Here is a 19,310-nt window from a genome sequence, read left to right as displayed (position 1 = left end):
TACAAGCTCTGGCACCGGCACTCCGGAGCGGAGCGTGCGGCTCCATGTATTGCTGTGCGGCTGCACGCTCCGCTCCGGAGTGCCGGTGCCAGAGCTTGGTTTTAACCTGTGAGACTCGGCCGTATCTCGCTGTGTGTGATCCCGGCCTAAGGGTGCAGAAACGCTGCAGTTCGGCACAAAAGAAGTGACATGCTGCGGAGAAAAAAAAAAGCTGCGTTTCGGTGCGGCCTTTTCCGCAGCATGTGCACAACAAGTCTGCGGCTCCCATAGACTTACATTGGTTGTGCACTACAATGCGGATTTGCTGCAATTCTGTGCGGCAAAAAACGCTGCGGATCTGCAATCAAATCCGCAACGTGTGCACACAGCCTTAGCATTTAGTGAGCCTAGCAAAAAGGCAAGCAAAAAACAAGTGTGGGATTGCACTTTTTTTGCAATTTCATCGCACTTTGAATTTTTTTCACATTTCCTGTTACACGACATGCTAAAACCAATGGTGTCGTTCAAAAGTAGAACTTGTCCCGCAAAAGATAAGCCCCCACATGGCCATATTGACGCAAACATTATGGCTCTGGAAAGAAGGGGAGCGATAAACGAAAAAAGCTCCAGGGGTGAAGGGGTTTAGAAACATGGATATGGACATATCTATGGAAATAGATATATAGATATATCTGTATGTATCCATCTATCCCATATCTATCTAATTCTATCCATCTGTCTGTGTCTATCTATCTATCTATCTATCATCTCTCTATCCCATATCTATCTATCTATCTATCTATTATCTCTCTATCCCATATCTATCTATCTATCTATTATCTCTCTATCCCATATCTATCTATCTATTATCTGTCTGTGTCTATCTATCTATCTATCATCTCTCTATCCCATATCTATCTATCTATTATCTGTCTGTGTCTATCTATCTATCTATCATCTGTCTGTCTATTATCTATCTATCCCATATCTATCTATCCCACATCTATCTATCTATCTATCTATCTATCTATCTATCTATCTATCTATCTATCCCACATCTATCTATCTCATATCTCTCTCTCTCTCTCTATCTAATATCTATCTATCTATCTATCCCATATCTATCTATCTCTCTATCTATTATCTATCTATCTATCTATCTATCTATCTATCTATCTATCTATCTATCTATCTCTCTGTGTAATGGAGTGTGGGTTGGACAAATGTAAAAGAGGAGTTGGACAGAAATGACACCACAAATCTTTTTGAAGAGAGAGGAGGGAGAGGAGGGAGGGGTTTGGGTGTGTTTTTGGAGGGGGTGTGCTAGATTCGGGCTTAGTGGCATTGCAAAGCATCATGGAACTTGTAGTATTAGGTCACAATAAGGAAGTAGTCGATTAACCCCATGAGAGCTGAATCCAGCACTGAAGATGTGCTGCTACAGCATGATAACAGCTAATATTGCTAAAATAAACACAGTAGATGTTTTCAGTGGCACATAATAGCAAGATTTATGAAAAAAAAAAAACAACTTTATAGTAGTGGATAACTTCTTTAACAGAAAAAATATATCAATATCATATGTTAGAGTCGCATTAAACTAAACTTTACAATAGACTGCATCTCCATTTCTGGTTGGCTTCTTATCACCCTTTAATCCATTTTTCTATTTTTTGATATGCTGGGTCATGGGACTGTGGATGGGTTTTTCTGGTTGGCTTTTTCCCCCGACCCACACCCTCCCCCCCCCCTTTTTTTGGGGTATCCTGGATTTACTTGCCACCTGGATTTACAAGTGGAACATACCTCAATATCGAAAGAACAGGAATAAAACACCGGGTTCATACCTTAAGCCTCTGCCCCCCTTTTTTATGTATGAAGTGGTAAAAACAACGTACTGTGCGTATCATCTTTATAAAAATGTAGACCTTTACAAAAAATATGGGTATCCACTAGAACAGGTGGATTTTATGGAAGAGATATATATATATATATACTAGCTGAAGAGCCCGGCGTTGCCTGGGCATAGTAAATATCTGTGGTTAGTTATAGCACGTCACTTCTCTTATTTTCCCATCACGACTCTCATTTTCCCCCTCACATCTCTCATTTTCTCCCTCACACCTCTCATTTTCTCCCTCACTCCTCTCATTCCCCCCTAACACTTGTCATTTCGACCTCACATCTGTCATTTTCCGATCACTACACTATTTTCCCTCACTCCTCTCATTTTGCACTCACACCTTTTCATTTTTACCTCACACCTCTCATTTTCACCTCAGTATATACATGTTTGTCATCTCCCTTATATATAGTATACACCTGTATGTCATCTCCTGTATATAGTATATACCTGTATGTCATCTCCCCTGTATATAGTATATACCTGCTGTGTGTCATCTCCCCTGTATATAGTATATACCTGTATGTCATCTCCTCCTATATATAGTATATACCTGTATGTCATCTCCTCCTATATATAGTATATACCTGTATGTCATCTCCTCCTATATATAGTATATACCTGTATGTCATCTCCTCCTATATATAGTATATACCTGTATGTCATCTCCTTCTATATATAGTATATACCTGTATGTCATCTCCTCCTGTATATAGTATATACCTGTGTGTCATCTCCCCTGTATATAGTATATATCTGTGTGTCATCTCCTCCTGTATATAGTATATACCTGTATGTCATCTTCTATATATAGCATATACCTGTATGTCATCTCCTCATGTATATAGTATATACCTGTAGGTAATCTGCTCCTGTATATAGTATATACCTGTGTGTCATCTCCTCCTGTATTTATATATACCTGTATGTCATCTCCTGTATATAGTATGCACCTGTATGTCATCTCCTCCTCTAAATAGTATATACCTGTGTGTTATCTCTCCTGTATATAGTATATATCTGTGTGTCCTCTCCCCTGTATATAGTATATACCTGTGTGATCTCCTGTATTAGACCTCGTTAACACTTTATTTGCTCAGTATTTTTACCTCAGTATTTGTAAGATAAATTGGCAGCCTGCTAAATCCCCAGCCAACAGGAAGCCCTCCCCCTGGCAGTATATATTAGCTCACACATACACATAATAGACAGGTCATGTGACTGACAGCTGCTGTATTTCCTATATGGTACATTTGTTGCTCTTGTAGTTTGTCTGCTTATTAATCAGATTTTTATTTTTGAAGGCTAATACCAGACTTGTGTGTGTTTTAGGGCGAGTTTCGTTTGTCAAGTTGTGTGTGTTGAGTTGTTTGTGGCGACATGCATGTAGCGACTTTTGTGAGATGAGTTTTGTGTGGCAACATGCGTGTAGCAACTTTTTGTGTGTCGGGTTGCATGTAACAGGTTAGTGTAGCAAGTTGTGTGCAGCAAGTTTTGCGCATGGCGAGTTTTGCGCGTGGTGAGTTTTATGTCTGGTGCCTTTTGAGTATGTGCAAGTTTTGTGTGAGGCAACTTTTGCATGTGTTGCAAATTTTGTGCATGTGGCAATTTTTCCGCGTGTGCAAGTTTTGCGTGTGGCGAGTTTTTCATGAGGTGAGTTTTGCACTTGTGGCGAGTTTTGCGTGAGCCTAGTTTTTGCATGTGGTGAGTTTTGCGCGTGGCGAGTTTTGAGCGGCGACTTTTGTGTTTCGACTTTTATGTGGCGAGGTTGGTGTATGTGTGGTGAAATGTGTGTTGAGGGTGGTATATGTGTTCAAGCACGTGGTAGTGTGTGGCGCATTTTGTGTGTGTGTTCATATCCCCATGTGTGGTGAGTATCTCATGTCGGGGCCCCACCTTAGCAACTGATCGGTATATACTCTTTTGCGCCATCGCTCTCCCTCTTTAAGTCCCCCTTGTCCACATCTGGCAGCTGTCAATTTGCCTCCAACACTTTTTATTTCACTTTTTCCCCATTACGTAGATAGGGGCAAAATTGTTTGGTGAATTGGAACGCGCGGGGTTAAAATTTCGCCTCACAATATAGCCTATGACGCTCTTGGGGTCCAGACGTGTGACTGTGCAAAATTTTGTTTCTGTAGCTGCGACGCCTCCAACACTTTTCCTTTCACTTTTTTCCCCATTATGTAGATAGGGGCAAAATTGTTTGGTGAATTGGAACGCGCGGGGTTAAAATTTCGCCTCACAATATAGCCTATGACGCTCTCGGGGTCCAGAAGTGTGACTGTGCAAAATTTTGTTTCTGTAGCTGCGACGCCTCCAACACTTTTCCTTTCACTTTTTTCCCCATTATGTAGATAGGGGCAAAATTGTTTGGTGAATTGGAACGCGCGGGGTTAAAATTTCACCTCACAACATAGCCTATGACGCTCTCGGGGTCCAGACGTGTGACTGTGCAAAATTTTGTTTCCGTAGCTGCGACGCCTCCAACACTTTTCCTTTCACTTTTTTCCCCATTATGTAGATAGGGGCAAAATTGTTAGGTGAATTGGAACGTGCGGGGTTAAAATTTCGCCTCACAACATAGCCTATGACGCTCTCGGGGTCCAGACGTGTGACTGTGCAAAATTTTGTGGCTGTAGCTGCGACGGTGCAGATGCCAATCCCGGACATACACACACACATACACACACACACACATACACACATTCAGCTTTATATAGTAGATATATATATATATATACACACACACAGAGTGTGTGTATATATATATAAGAAGGAAAATTAATTTTGTTCCCCCTGTGGGACCAGCTGTGTTAGATGCGTTTGAAAAGGCAGTCACAATGGAGGTTGAGATGTTGAGAGATAATGATACAAGGGGATCCAAATATCCTAATATCCTGAAAGAAGAGTATTTGGCATTGCAGGGGCTTGTCCATGACGGCAACATTGTCATAAAACCCGCTGACAAAGGGGGCGCTGTCGTCATGGATAGGACAATGTATATGTCTGAGGTCATGAGACAATTGCAAGATGAAAATGGATATCTTAAAATGGATGGAGATCTAAGGTTTAATATTGAAAAGGAGATAAAGATGTGTTTGAAGGAGGCATTAGATATATGCCTTATAGATCAGGACTTGTATGATTATTTACTGGTGAAGGCCCCAATAACACCAGTCCTATATAAAATCCCCAAGATACTTAAAAGGCTCGACAATCCACCTGGGCGCCCAATAATCTCAGGGGTGGGTTCAGTCTTCAATAGAATTTGTATCTTTTTAGATAAAATACTTAATCCCATTGTGAAAAGAAGTAAATCTTATATAAGAGATACGACTGATTTCTTGACAAAATTGGAGGCGGTACAACTGGGTAGGGAGATAATATTGGCATCATTTGACGTAGTCTCCATATACACTTCCATAGACCATGAATGTGGTTTAAACGCGATTGGAAAAAAAATTAGATTAAGCGGGGTACACAGTAGAGGGTAATACATTTTTGTTGAGACTGTTGGAAATTATTTTAAAAATAAATTATTTCTTATTTGGTGACACATCTTACACACAAAAGCGTGGAACAGCAATGGGGGCAAATATGGCCCCCTGTTATGCAAATACTAGACTGTGGCCCGATTCTAACGCATCGGGTATTCTAGAATATGCATGTCCCCGTAGTATATGGACAATGATGATTCCAGAATTCGCGGCAGACTGTGCCCGTCGCTGATTGGTCGAGGCAACCTTTATGACATCATCATCGCCATGGCAACCATTATGACATCTACGTCGATACTGTGCCCGTCGCTGAATCAGAAATGTGGGATTTCTACATCCTTTATGACATCATCGTCGCTGTGCCCGTTGCTGATTGGTCGAGGCCTGGCGGCCTCGACCAATCAGAGACGCGGGATGTCTACGTCCTTTATGACATCATCGTTGCTGTGCCGGTCGCTGATTGGTCGAGGCCTGGTGGCCTCGACCAATCAGAGACGCGGGATTTCCAGGACAGACAGAAAGACAGACAGACAGAAAGACAGACAGACAGAAAGACGGAAAAACCCTTAGACAATAGATAGTTATGGAGGTCCTGGAGGAGGACAGCATCTATGTGTCCCACCACTTCCGACATGTATTGGTGTGGTGGAGAAACATAGATGATGTCTTCCTCCTTTGGACAGGATCACAGAAAGCTTTGGAGGACTTTCACCAATTTCTCAACACTATTGATCAGACTATTAAGTTCACTCTTGTGTCTTCAATGGTTGATATACAATTCTTAGATGTGTTGGTTCAACAAAGGGAGGGTGAGCTTATTACAACACTTTTCGTCAAGGAGATGGATAGAAATAACTTGTTGGCATATGATAGCCAACACCCATGCAAAATGTTGAGATCTATACCACTTAGCCAATTACTTAGAGTATGACGTATTGTTAAATGGAGGGAAGATGTTGATATGGTGCTGAATACCCTAGTTAATACATTTTTAAGTAGGGGATACCTAGAGAACCTTCTTAAAATTACCAAGGAAAAAGTGGTAAGTAAAAATCGAAGCGCATTGATAAATAAAGAAACAAGGGATAGGGAAGAGAAACATAGAAATTGGGTTCCCTTTATAACTACATATGTGGAAGAAAGCAGGGAGAAAACCAACATAATAAGGAAACATTGGGGAATGTTGGGGAAATGCCTCCCTGGGGTAAAAGAATTTGTAAGGCAACCACTCTATGCATATAAGAAAAGTAAAAACATAGGGGACTATTTGGTTAAATCAGATGTAGGATCTCTGTTGACATTAACGGGTAAAAAGAAAAAGGGATGTTTCCCTTGTTTAAGTTATGTAAATTGTGCACACATGATAACGGGCTCTACGTTCCAGCACCCAACAACTGGAAAAGTATATGAGATAAAGGAATATTTGACATGTAATTCAGACTATGTAATATACCTTCTTGTGTGTCCATGTAATCTTTGGTATACCTGTGAATTCAAGGTCAGGATGAATCACCACCGATATACCAGAAGAAAGAAAAGTTTGGACCTACCAGTCCCCAAACATTTTGTAGAATGTAACCATTCCGAAAAAGAACTTAAGTGCAAAATAATTGATGTAGTTCCAACCCTGAGAAGAGTGGGTGATAGAGAGCAAATACTAAAAAAGAAGGAGTTAAAATGGATATATGAACTTAGTACTCTTAAACCCAGGGGTTTAAATGTGGATTTTAAAATACATACGGTGATTTGAGGGGGAATATGTGAACCTTGTCTATTAAGTTTAGCTGAAGACTTGTAGGTGACAAATATTGTTACTTATAGTTGGGGGTATGAAATATCCCTAATTTTAATTGTTTTTAATTTTTTTGCCTTTCAGATATACGGTGATGTAGAACAATTGCCCTGGGAGAATTTGGTATCGTGGAGGATGGAGACAATAACAAAATATGATATATTTTTCTTTTTTCTTTACTAAATATTCTTCATTATTAGTATTAGTACTCTTTGAATATTATAGATTGTTGATCCAGTAAAAAACCAAAAAATTAAAAAATCAACATTAAAAAATCTTTATGAAATTCTATATGGTAGTGCAATTTTCTATGAGGGTGTGAGTATCTGACCTGGACAGAGGTGAAACTACCCTATAGTTGTCGCAAGTTGCACCAGCATGGTCCGTAGGGATCATTTGGTGCATTTGGACACTATGTGACTCCCGGAGACTGCCTGGACAAGGTGTCGTCCGGTGCGTCAGGGTAGGAATAGGTACCGCAAATAGTCCGGATGACGCAACACCTAAAAAAAATAGACATAGTCTCTTGAGTTTAAGTGTGAAATTGATTTTCTAGCACAATGCCAAAGTGGCTTCTGTGCGGATGTGAAATGACTTTGATACAATTTAAAATAAGTATGGCACAACAATGTGTCCTATATAAATGCATATAAAAGAAAGTATATTATTGATGACAATCTAATTCATAATAAGAGTATAGTGCAGGCTTTTTATACGTTCCTTATGGAGTACGCCACTATGTGCATTTGCGCGTGCGCATATAAGCAATTTTAATATGATGCCACAACAAACATGGTGTAGGAACGCGTGACTGCGAGTACGCAATCAAGAAAATGCCACACGAGATTGATCATTGGTTAGTGGCTCATCCCTCTGCAATGATGCAGTGGGAGCATGCACAATGAGTTTTTTTGAACGCCACATATCAGAGATGACGTCCTCCTTGAATGCACATGTCTCATTAGGGTAAGTGTAAATATTGGATGATAACTATTCCTATAATTTATACAGCGATTAGCCGCATACTGTGAAATATATTCAGAGGAGTATTCTGGGATTTGGCAATATTACGAGTGAATGTAAAAGCACTAAGGTACTTTTGCACATGCACACTTCAAAGAAAACAATGCACAATGTATTATAAATTTAATGCACTTTTATGGAATGTGTAGCATTTTTATAAAAAAAGATTAATTGATGGTTGTTGAGACACGTATAAATATGTACTAAGTAGAGACACCACTCTTGAGAAAGGCTCATATGGAGCCGAAACGTAGCCCAGACATGTGGGTTGATTAAATCTTCCACGCTTTCACAGAAGATATGGAGTGCTGCCTCTTTTTTTGAAATACCTATACTGTGTGTGTATATATATATATATATATATATACTAGCTATTGAACCCGTTCTACGCCCGAGTGGCTAGCATCTATATTGGTATATGGTCTCCATCCTGGTATGTGCTGCTCCATCCTGCGTCCCCATCCTGTCATGAGATGCTCCATCCTGCGTCCCCATCCTGACATGTGCTGCGCCCATCCTGCACCCCCATTCTGACATGTGCTGCTCCCATCCTGCACCCCCATTCTGACATGTGCTGCTCCATCCTGCGTCCACATCCTGTCATGTGCTGCACCCATCCTGCGCCCCCATCCTGCCATGTGTTGCACCCATCTTGCGCCCCCATTCTGTCATGTGTTGCACCCATCCTGCTCCCCCATTCTGTCATGTGCTGCTTCCATCCTGTGCCCCCATTGTGACATGTGCTGCTCCCATCCTGCGCCCCCATTCTGACATGTTCTGCACCTATCTTGCGCCCCCATTCTGTCATGTGTTGCACCCATACTGCGCCCCCATTGTGACATGTGCTGCTTCCATCCTGTGCCCCCATTGTGACATGTGTTGCTCCCATCTTGCGCCCCCATTCTGTCATGTGTTGCACCCATCCTGCTCCCCCATTCTGTCATGTGCTGCTTCCATCCTGTGCCCCCATTGTGACATGTGCTGCTCCTATCCTGCGCCCCCATTCTGACATGTTCTGCACCTATCTTGCGCCCCCATTCTGTCATGTGTTGCTCCCATCCTGCGCCCCCATTGTGACATGTGCTGCATCCATCCTGCGCCTCCATTCTGAAATGTTCTGCACCCATCCTGCGCCTCCATTCTGTCATTTGCTGCTCCCATCCTGTCATGTGCTGCTCCCATCCTGTGCCCCCATTCTGTCATGTGCTGCTCCCATCCTGCGCCCCTGTTCTGTCATGTGCTGCTCCCATCCTGCGCCCGTTCTGTCATGTGCTGCTGCCATCCTGCGCCCCCGTTCTGTCATGTGCTGCTCCCATCCTGCGCCCCCATTGTCATGTGCTGCTCCCATCCTGCGCCCGTTCTGTCATGTGCTGCTGCCATCCTGCACCCCCGTTCTGTCATGTGCTGCTCCCATCCTGCGCCCCCGTTCTGTCATGTGCTGCTCCCATCCTGTTCCCCCGTTCTTTCATGTGCTGCTCCCATCCTGCTCCCTTGTTCTGTCATGTGCTGCTCCCATCCTGCACCCGTTCTGTCATGTGCTGCTGCCATCCTGCGCCCGTTCTGTCATATGCTGCTGCCATCCTGCGCCCGTTCTGTCATGTGCTGCTACCATCCTGCGCCCGTTCTGTCATGTGCTGCTGCCATCCTGCGCCCGTTCTGTCATGTGCTGCTCCCATCCTGCGCCACCATTGTATTATATGCCCCCCATAAGATGCTCCATTATATATGCCCCGTATGCTGCTGCCATATATAAAAAAAAAATACCATACTCACCTATCGTCGCTGGGCGCCGAGTGCTGGGGGCCTGAGCAGGCCGGGACACCGGCGCGCTGTGGGGGTCAGGTGCCGGAGTCACCGCTAGGTCAGGCCCCCAGCACTTGCTATACTCACCTGTCTGTCCCGTTCCAGCGCTGCGCGCCACCATCTTCCGGCTCCTCTGGCTGTGACTGTTCAGTCAGAGGGCGGCGCCGGCGCGCATTAAGCCTGTCATCGCGCCCTCTGAACTGGGAATGTCACAGCAGAGGACCCGGGAGACGGAGCCGCACGCAGCGCTGGAACAGGGGACAGGTGAATATACTTACCCTCCTGGTGGTCCCTGAGATCGCGGTGTGCGTTCAGTGTTTACGCATACCGCGATCTCCTGGGAGCGTCACTCTGTAAGGCCCAGACTGCGCCGGCACTTGCCCTTGCGCAGTCTATAAAGGCTTCGGACAGAGTGACGCTCCCAGCGTTATATTATAGATTATATATATATATATATATATATATAAAATCTTCCTTTTGGGTTACAATTTATAACTTTCAATTTTCCACCATCTTTCTGCATGTGGCTCTATGGTCCTTTATCACCCCCTTTTTCCTTGGGATTAAATCCCCACTTTGACCCTTAGGAACATATGCCGGGGAACAATGGGGCGAGATATGGGGACTTAATTGTTGGTCTAAAAGTACATTTGCAGAATGTGAATTCACTCTTATCCAATCAATAACGTATCTGAAATTTGCTGCTAGGTTGTACCTCCCAATATCTGGGAAGGTTATGCCGCCCTGCTCCTTTGGAGCTTGTAGGTTAATTAAACCTATACGTGTTCATCTTTCTTTTCCTCATAAAAAATTCCTAAAAGCTGTATTCAGGGTTTTAATGTCCGCTTTTGACAACAAAAGGGGTAGTGTTTGAAAAACATGCATAAGTTTTGAGAACATTACCATTTTAGTTAGATGTCATTGTCCGGAAAGGATAAGGCAAAATGCTTCAAAGAGTTTAAAAGGTTAAGCGTTAAAGTAATCAAGGGTTTAATATTAATGTGGTTTAGTTATGACAAATCTGACGGAAGGTGAATGCCTAGATATTTGATGGAGGATGTGCTCCACTGGAAAGGGAGTGTAGGATTGTTCAATTTCCCTTGTTTAAATAGTGCCTGAGCTTCGGATTTATTATAATTTATTTTAAAGCCCAAGCAATTTCCAAAATGGCCTAGGACCCTCATGATAGCTGTTATGGCCGTAGTTGGATTTGAGATGAATAACAGGATGTGGTCGGCAAATGCCTCAATTTTGAGTGGGGTGGGCCCAATTTGTATGCCTCTATACATTGGTAAGTTTTGAAGGGTTTTAAGCAGTGGGTCCAGGGCTTTGTTAAAAAGTAAGGTCAATAAAGGACAACCCTGATGTGTGCCCCTTTGGATATCGAATGTGGGTGAGAGCATGCCATTTATGGCCAGCCTGGACACCGGTTTTCTATATATTATTTTGATCACCTCGCAAAACCATGAGCAGAAATTCACGAATGGCAGGACATTAAAAAGATAGTCCCAGGCCACCCTATCAAATGCTTTGTCGGCATCCAGACTGACCACAATAGATCCCAGGCACCCATGAGTCGTTCCATAAGAAATAGCCCGGAGAGCCATCCGTATATTGTACGTTATGGATTTACCGTGAATAAAGCCAATCTGCTGAGGTAGTATCAGCCTGGGAATTATTTGTTGAACTCTATTTGCAAGTATCTTGGTGAAAATGTTAAAGTCTGAGTTCAAGAGCGAAATTGGCCTATAGCCCTCCACCCATGAAGAGTCTTTACCTGGCTTAGGGAGTGCTATTATATCTGCTTCATTGAAGTGATCCGGGAGTTGCCCAGTCTGAACCAGCTTATTGAAAACTTTGCAAAGATGTGGACCCACCAATCCCCCCAAAATTCTGTAATACTCATTACTATACCCATCGGGACCAGGAGACTTATAGAGCTTCAAGGTTCTAATGGTTTGGATGACCTCCGAAGGAGTTATAGGTGCGTTAAGAATTTCCCGATGCTCATCTGTCAGTAGAGGTGCGACATCCAATTGTAATAAACTTGAAACATCATCCGCTTACCTTGTCTCTGCTTTGTAAAGAGAGCCAAAAAAATGACCTAAGCTCATCTATGATTTTCTCATTTCCAGTCAAGACTCCGCCACCTCAAATTTGGCGGACCATTGTTGCCTTTCAATATGGTCTAGTAAAAGATGCGAGTAACTTACCCGATTTGTTGCCCCATTTAAAAAAATTTTGCTTTTGATAATCAATATTGTACGTGGCCCATTTTGCCTCAAGGTTTTGTTTTTTTGTAAGTGGTGTATTATTTGATTTACATTTTTTATATGCAAAAGTCAGATATTTCTCTGCCTCTAGGGTCTGCTCTAGTAACTTTTTTGTGGCTCACATACGAGATTATCTGCCCTCTCAACACTGCTTTAGAGGTGTTCCAGAAAAGATGTGGTGTTTCGCTATGTATTTGTTATCTAATTTGTAGGTTTACCATGAAAGTTGTAGGAATTTTCTTAAATCTGAGTGGTATAGAAATGAATTAAGCCTCCATTTCCTGGGAAAATGAATTGGATTAGTTAATCTGAATTTGAAAGTTATCGGTCCATGGTCTGAAATATGGATGTCTAGGAATTTAGTTTGCAAGATCTGTGGCATCAGTGAAGAACCCAAGAACCAGTAGTCGATTCTAGCATGAGAATAATGTGCATGTGAGTAGTGAGAAAAAAGTTTCTCAATAGGATGCTGTACTCTCCAGACATCTAGCAACCTCAAGTGATACAAGAGAGATTGTATAAGTCTCCCCTGGGTGGATATGTGTGGAGACTGAGGATTGGATTTATCCATATCAGTGTCATGTACCTCATTAAAATCTCCACCCACAATCATGTGGGATGTGACCCAGCCTGGGATCTGTTTCAATACTTTAGCTTGGAAATGTGGATCTGGCGAGTTTGGCGCATAAATGTTAATTGAGCTGTAAGTCATCCCCTCTATGGCGAGTTTGACACAGACAAATCTCCCTGAGGGATCTTTGATCACATCAATTACTTTCATGTCCAATGTTTCTGTTAATCAAGATTGCAACACCTCTCTCTTTCCTCGTGAAGGAAGCCTCTGCACATAACGGACATTTTTTGCTCGAAAAAAATTGTATAGTTACCCTTCACCCAATGGGTTTCCTGGAGAAGAACAATATGGAAATTTTCAAGATGCAAATAATTTAAGATTTTCCTCCTTTTGACTGGGAAATTTAGACCATTAAAGCTTCATGAACACCACAAAAGAGATGTCACAGCTGACTTCTCTTGCTCAGTGACATCTTCCATTAACCCACTCCAGTACGTGAAATTAGATTTATTTTAATCAAAACATGAAATTGGGATCCCTACCCATCCCAGCAAGTAGGTCCTAGAACCCCTGAATTATTAATTACCTGAGGTTGAATGCGGAGACCCTCCCCCCAATACCCTCCCTAATCATAAGATTTTAAATTCAAACATAACCTGGGCTCTCCTTTTAACCTGCATCGCAATATATGATACAGAATTTGGAAAGCATCAAATATCAACAACATAGCAAACTATTGTCAGTTGACATCACTTTATGCGGATTATAATAGTGTCACTAGGTAAGCCACACTAGCTGCAAATTTCAGTGCCTTCACTGGGTCAGTAAAGACCCGGCTTTTCCCCAATATGTTGAAGAGCAGCACCGCAGGGTATTGTAGGCCAAATCTAATGTTCTTATCTGCCAAAATCTTACACACCGGGTTAAAGCCCTGCATTTGGCCACTACCAAGGCCAAAAAGTCCTGGAACATCAGAACCTTGTGGCCATCAAAGGAGAGTTGTGATTTCTTCCTGTATGCAGTAAGTAAACGAATTTTATCCTGATAGTCAAGGGCCTTAACTAAGACCGGTCGAGGTTTATCATTTTCTCCTCTCAGTGGGCCTATTCTGTGTGATGAGTGGATGTCCAAAGCCCCTGCAGCCACTCAGATGTGAACTTTAGCAGCTCATAGGGGTGAATCGATTCCGGCAGCCCCACCAATTTCAGGTTGTTGCGTCTACATCTATTTTCCAAATCGTCCGCTTTGGTTTGGAGCTCCGTGATGACTCTCTCCCTTCCCTCCAGGCGATCTCCCATCTCCCTGTGGCATCCTCCAGATCTGAGATATGTTGCTTAGTCTCAGCCAGGTAGGTGCCCTGATTGTTTACTTGTGACATTATAGAGTCTATTGAGGTCTGAAAGATAGCAAATTTGGAGTCTATTTCAAGCATGAGGCGCTCCATTATGGCTTCAGCTAGAATGTGAGGTCTCGCTACCGGTATCAGAGACAGAGTTAGGTGAGGAGGAACCTTGTTGGTTTTGAGATGAAGTTCAGCCTCCTTTAGCTTGCTTGCTCATGAATTTATCCATGACCAGTGACATTAATGGTGTAACAAAAAGGTGGTGATGTCCTATTTGAGCATCGTTTACATCAGAAACTGCGATATAGTAAGTAGCTCACATAAAGAGCAGGTGAAGCAGCAAGCTTTCACTGCTTACCCTGACTCACAGGGGTTAAACAGACTTCAGGGGCAACTTTAATCTTTAGGAGAAGCATTATACAGGCCCAGAGTAGTATTTACAGTTGCTCGTGTCTTTTAAAGCAGATCCTTATGATGTCCTATGGCAATAGGACTACAGGGGGTTCATTATATAGCAAAAAGCAGGTTAGCCTTTCTACAAGGCTTCAAGATGTCCTCTGAAACAGATTAATTTGTCCTATGATGGGGGACTATGAGAGGGTTAATTATATAGCAGAGAGTGATTTATCCTGTCTCCCAGACCTTATTATCCTCTTCCTGTCTAGCCGCCCAGTGCACCAGGGTCCAGCGCCCAGTCCCCTGCCACCCGTGGCAGTTGCTGGGGATCCTCATAGCCTCCACGGCCTGCAATTGGATGGTGTCCATGCTGAATGGCACTGCCTATGCCTGGAGCCTCCCTGAGAGCCCGGGTCCGTTGGAAGGAATCCCTGCCCAGACACTCTCCCCGCTTTCAGCAGCTTCTCCGAATGCACCACCGGTGAGATGGCCTTAAATTAGATTAGGTCAGCGGGGAGCTCAGATTACAAGCAGCCATTCTTTGGTCCCGCCTCCCGGAAGTCTTCTATATTGTCCTTCTGGTCTACACTTTTCTTTATATTAGAAGAATCATATCAAATTTCTGCACATAATTTTTTTTTCATCACTCACCAATCACCATTATTACATTCAAATTAGGGATTCTAGTTATTTACTGGTACAATTCAATCTCACCTACACACATTGCCCTTATTATTTTTACTTTAACACCTATAGTGTACTGAAGTCCCCATCTTATCCCTGTCAATAACCAAGAATTTATTCGTTAGTCTACATTTTTTTCAATAGGCATTGTCTTCTTTGCATAACGCTATTGCAGAGTACGAGCGACTCCTAATCTGCAGGAAGAAGCTACTAACCCTTCACTTGATAGTGAGTACTGCTCTGCTTGCGATACTGAGTACCACTCTTTTTGCAATAATAAACACCATCCTCTTTGCACCATGCTACTGCAGAGTGTGAGAGGTCCCTAATTTGCATTGTGAAGCCACTAATCTTTTACTTGGGATCCTCCCCATTCTAGCTTGGAGATCAGCGTGTGTGCATGTCAGCTCGGATGCCTCCCGGACTTCCCGTCACTTTACAAGGGAATGGGCAGCATCGAGCTAAAATGCGCCAATAAAACACTGACTGCTGACATAGCAACCATTCACCAACCTCCATGGACATATTAAGGGGCACACAGCTAGCTGGGAATCAATGCCCCTTTTTGAAAGAGCATAGGCTAAACTGCGTCATCGGGGTGGTGGTGCACTGTATAGTATATAACTCATAAGGCACTATACACTTTGTAAGTATATTGACTTTGTTTTGATTTACTCCTCTATCTGTTCGAGACGAGAACTCACTATTTTTCTCCGTGACATCTCTCTCCCCATCAGGAAAGCAATGCTACTGTGACAACCAGGAACCTGGGGTGTCAAAAACCCATTTCGAAGTCACACAAGACTTCTTCCTCAGGACAAAACCTAATGGTTCAACAATAGGCCCATATTTGTATTCTACATATTCCAAATAGGAAGCTCATATATGCTCAAGATTCGGGGCCTAAATTCCCTATTTCAATAAAGAGGAACATACCACAGTATCCCATAATATTTTTTTTCTCTTTTAGTAAAATTTGCAAATTTTCTTGATACTCCCAAAAGGTTTTACTTATTTATATGTGGCAGATTTTTTTGCCGAAATTTCTGCATCTGAAAAACATTTCCATGCTTGTATAGATTTCTGTAGGCCCAGCTTAGAAGAAAGAGACAGTTGCAGAATTAATTGCAATAACTCTGTTGTGTGTGAATTAACATCAAAGATGTTTGTAATGGCCTATTTGGCAAGCTGACCTTGGCCATTACCTACCTGCCAATGAGCTATAGGTAAGCCTATCAGGGTATGTGTCCACGTTCAGGATTGCATCAGAATATGGTCAGAATTTTATGCAGATAAAATCCTGACCAAATCTGCACCTGAGGTCACTGGCAGGTCACCTGCGTTGTCCTGGCATTGTTTCAGCAATGTAAGGACATGCTGCGTTCTTAAAAGACGCACCGCATGTCCATTTCCGCGGGTCTGCCGCATGCGACTTTTAATGCATAGTGGAGACAGGATTTCATGAAATCCCCTCCAGTATGCTGTAATATCTGAACGCTGCGTGTTTGATGCTGCGCCTCAACGCAGCATCAAACACGCAGCGCTTCCTGAACGTGGAAACATACCCTCACAGGCCATTTACTGGGATATAGCGACAGATGGGTCAGAAGATCTTGGAGTGTGGCTACGCATGCACCTGCACTGGATGTATCTGCTTTGCCTTCCAGTTAGCTGTGTAGATTTCCCCTGTTCTGGTGTTACAAGGGTTAAGCTATGTAGATTTCACTTGCTCTGTTGTTGCAATGGTTAAACAGTTCTGTTGTCTTCTAGAGCTCTCCATCCTGAGTAATCTCAGCTGTTCTCCACGCCTCTCTGGTATAAATACTCACCTCTTAGTTTGAGTAGTTCCCAGTGACAGCTTGCTATAACGTGGTGGAGTGAGCTGTGTGAAGAGAGATTGCCCAGGACTATCTCTGGAGAAATGTTTTGGGAGGTTTTTTGAGTGTCTTCTATAACCTTCTCTCCTTTTTGTTTTACCTCACCTAATCCTTCTCCTTTCTGTAATCTGGGAGTGTGTTGAGTGATTGCTGTTTCTTTTATCCTGGTCTGTTTCCCTTTGTGTCTTTTTTTTTGGAACAGGACTAGCGTTCTGCTACCCTACACATTGGTCTGGGTCGTTCTCAGGGGAAGTGCTCCTACTCACCTGCGAGAAACTCGGATGAGTCTCGCATATTAATACCCGTCACTGCACCCGGCACTCAGATCGGAGCATGTGGCAGCATAGGAATACATGCAGCCGCACGCTCCGCTCCTGAGTGCCGGCAGCAGCGCCGGGTATTGACGTGCGAGACTCATCCGAGTTTCTCGCAGGTGAGTATGAGCACTGGATTCTAGGGAGCTTAGGGTTGCATAGAGCAAGTGTCAGGGGTGCCCCCCTTAAATCTTTCCCTAGTGGCAGAGCTCCACTTCCCTTCAGTTTTGCCATGCACCATCTTGCTTCTGGCAGAAGAATGTCTGCAGTTTGGACTGGCTGATTGCATGCAAACATAACTATTGTCAATTAGATTGTTCTGTGCACATTACAAATCAGGATATTGGGAGCACATTGTTTGTATTCACAAGATGATTTACTTCCGATAATGAGGATTTTTTTCACCTTGATTAAAAAACTTTTCACCTGATATATGAGAGTTTTGCTCATTCATCAAGTGATTGACAGTCAATAGTGGAGAATGAGTGTGCCTATGAACACATTTTCTTCCAAGTGTTGGCACACCTAAATGGGTTGCAAAGGGAATCTGTCATCAGGCTTTTGTTATGTAATCTGAGAACAACGTGAACATATTTAATTGATGTTTCACTCATCAGGCTATGTGCTGTTGGTTACTTACAATGAAGGTTCGGTGATTGTCATTGCCCTGACTAGCTGCCTTATGCCAAGGCATCTGACTTCTCCGCCTTCTGTGATAAGCAGCTCACTGTCAAGAGACTATGATGTGGACGAGGTTACTTTTCTCAGATCTACATGGCACATCAAAGAACTCTGTGTTACAACTGCTGCACCCAGTAATCCAAGTGACACATCGCTGGATTCAGGGTCTCTTTTCTTACCTCATTATGCTGCTCTTAGATGAGGTAGCAAAAATCTTGTGACTATTGATTTGCGAATACATTCAGCACTATTCGTTACTCGCATGAATAGTACAGTATTCAGGCTCTTCGATACTCGGCAAGTAACTTAGTATTCACCTCGGTATATTTGAGTTACCCACCCAGCATGTTTGGCGCTTTATTTGCAGCCAATGAACATGCTGGGCTGGCTTGCCAATCACAATAATGCCAGTGTCATCTTTGGTGTGGTATTACTGTGATTAGCTGGCCTTCCAGCATCATAGGGACTATTGAAAGGCTGCCAGCACCATCTTGAGCACATTGCAGCCAGAAACAGCGTAGGGAGAGCATAGTTTCAGCATTAAATGGCAGGCACCTTGGTGTTCTCATAATTGCAAGTACATGCTGCACATCACTGCTATTTTCTACTTAAAATGCCAAATATTTGTCTAGCAGTTGTGCGACTGGAGCAATCTGGATAGAGATAATCGTACGTGACAATATAGCATGGACAATAATTTTCAATACTCCATATTTGGAGTGGGTCAATAAGGTGATTAAAAAAATAATAATTTTCTATTGTTTTAAAAAATAGAGTTTCTGTATCTAACAGTTGTGCGACTGGCATAATCAGGGTAGAGATAATCGTAAGTGACAATTTAGCAGGAACAATAATTTACATTACTACGCATTTGGAGTGTGTCAGCAAGATGATTGAAAAAAATCATAATTTTATATTTGTTTAAAAAATAGCGTATCTTTATCTAGCAGTTGTGCGACTGGTGCAATCCGGGTACAGATAATCATACGTGACAATTTAGCAGGGGCAATAATCTTCATTACTCCGCATTTTCAATGTGTCAGCAAGCCGAATTATCAAAAATCCTAATTTTCTATTGTTCTATAAAATTGTGTATCTTTGTCTAGCAGTTGTGTAACTGGCACAATCTGGGTAGAGATAATCTTACGTGATAATTTAGCAGGGGCAAT

The sequence above is a fragment of the Ranitomeya imitator genome, chromosome 1 (assembly GCF_032444005.1).
Source record: "Ranitomeya imitator isolate aRanImi1 chromosome 1, aRanImi1.pri, whole genome shotgun sequence".
NCBI lineage: Eukaryota > Metazoa > Chordata > Amphibia > Anura > Dendrobatidae > Ranitomeya > Ranitomeya imitator.
The sequence above is the reverse complement of the archived record's forward strand: the minus strand, read 5'-3'. Positions refer to the sequence as shown.